This window comes from Odontomachus brunneus, unplaced genomic scaffold (assembly GCF_010583005.1).
Source record: "Odontomachus brunneus isolate Ranch 3 - 2012 unplaced genomic scaffold, Obru_v1 Obru_scaffold_064, whole genome shotgun sequence".
Taxonomy (NCBI): domain Eukaryota; kingdom Metazoa; phylum Arthropoda; class Insecta; order Hymenoptera; family Formicidae; genus Odontomachus; species Odontomachus brunneus.
The window spans coordinates 1864550-1866701 of NW_022639514.1; positions in this window are offsets into that span (position 1 = coordinate 1864550).

The following is a 2152-nucleotide window of genomic DNA, read 5'->3' on the forward strand; positions in this document are numbered from 1 at the left end:
AATCACTAACAAAAATGACTGCGGTCGCTTCTGGTTGATCGTGGTTGGATAACGAAAATACGCCTAATGTGAGGTTAAAATCAGGTTATGTTATTCACAGACTATCGTAGCTATCGCATACTATAGGTATGTCACTTTCACATAAAACACATTCTCATAAAATTTTTCAAGTTACACAGTAAAAAAGTGATAAAGATTAAAATATTGAAAAAATATTTGTACAAAAGTTAAATGCATCTACAAGAACTTAATGTTGAACAAAAAGATAATTATCGATGTTTAGTTTACGTAATTCGCCAATAAAAATCATAGAAATAAAACTTGCGAATTTCTAAAACTCAATATTTACTAATTTAGCATATAAAAGAACAAGAAATATACCAAATATGACTTTTTCATGACTTTACTGGTAAAACGAATTACGTTTATAACAGTTTCGATAAAATACAACATTTCATATATGAGATATAGAGGTGTGTCGCTTTAGGAGGTCTATGTCGCTTTTGGTTCCTCTAGCGGCCAATATAGTCACGCACACACGCAAGCACACACACACTCAAATTAATTCTATAAGAAATTAAATGAGCTAATAATCTATTTGTGCATCTACAATACAGCCAACATTTTTAAAGTTAAAGTTACTATGAGCGCGTAATTATCGCATGTAATATAAATCTAACAAGATTTCTATCAGATTTGTTGCATTGTGCCTGCAATATAAATGTAACAAAGTTATTTACATAATATGTAATTCAGATAGGCACTATTGAGAAAATTTGTTAACAAATTTATAATATCGTATTTAGTAAAGAAGGGCGCTTATACTCTCCTTTTTCATTTCACTTTAATATCAACATATATAGGTCCACCATCGAAAAATGCTAGCGACAAGCATTATATTACAAGCATTCTGCTCGATATATTTGTGAAGCATATATCAGTATTAATAAAGAAGATAGAATGCATGGTAAACGTCAACGTAGATTTCTTTCATCATATAACAAATTGTTTTCTGGACATGATTTGCGGTAAGATGGAATACTATATTCGATTTTGAGTCGTTTATAAATTATATGTTTGTGTTATAATCTCTTAATTACAAATATATATAAGCTTTTAATCAAAATAATAAATGATGTATTGTTTTAATATATTTAAATTATATTAAAATTAAAACATTTATCATATTAAAAATGACATAATTTTTACTTATTCGTAATCTCGCAGACACGTTGCATATTAACCGAGGATCGCAATTAAAGAATAATGAGTCGCTTGTTAACGAAATAACAACGTATGATTCTCTTCAGGTCATAAATTATTTTAATTATTGTGCACTATACTCAACGATAGATCTAATTTAATGCAATGTTTAATACCTTTGTAGGTTGAAGGTTGCCTAATACCTTAGGTATTGTAGATTGAAGGAAATAGTCATACACAGCCCTTATAGAAATATCATACTAAGAATCATTGATAATTACTTATTTTCAGTATTAAAAATACTGGATAATAAGTAATTATCAATGATTCTTAGTATGATATTTCTATAAGGGAGTACGCAATATATTTTTATTTCCCGATATTATATTCAATCTTATATCTCTAAGTTAACAGCAAAAGCATATAAATTTTCTAAATTCTGTTATGGAAGAGATAGATATGATGTTATATCATATAACATCATTAGAAAATATATTTGTAATATCTACCTCTTCCATAACAGAATTTAAAAAATTTATATGCTTCTGCTGTTCACGGCTTAGAGATGTAAGATTGAATATAATATCGGGAAATAAAAATATATTGCGTACTCTGTGTATGACTATTTCCTTCAATCTACAATACCTAAGGTATTAGGCAACCTTCAACCTGCAAAGGTATTAAACATTGCATTAAATTAAATCTATGGTTGAATATAGTGGGTGAATGTACACTTTAGGGGAGTCACTTTCGATGACCTTCATCTTGACATATATTATACAGGGTGAGTCATTTTAGTCTATGGATCCGAATATCTTCCAAATTACGGTATCTACAAAAAAATGGTTTAGATAAAAGTTGACCAGGACAGAGGGGGTCATTCAATTGTACCATTGGTTTTGACCTTGAGGTCAATTTTGAAGGTTACTTCAAGGTCACGATGGTTTTT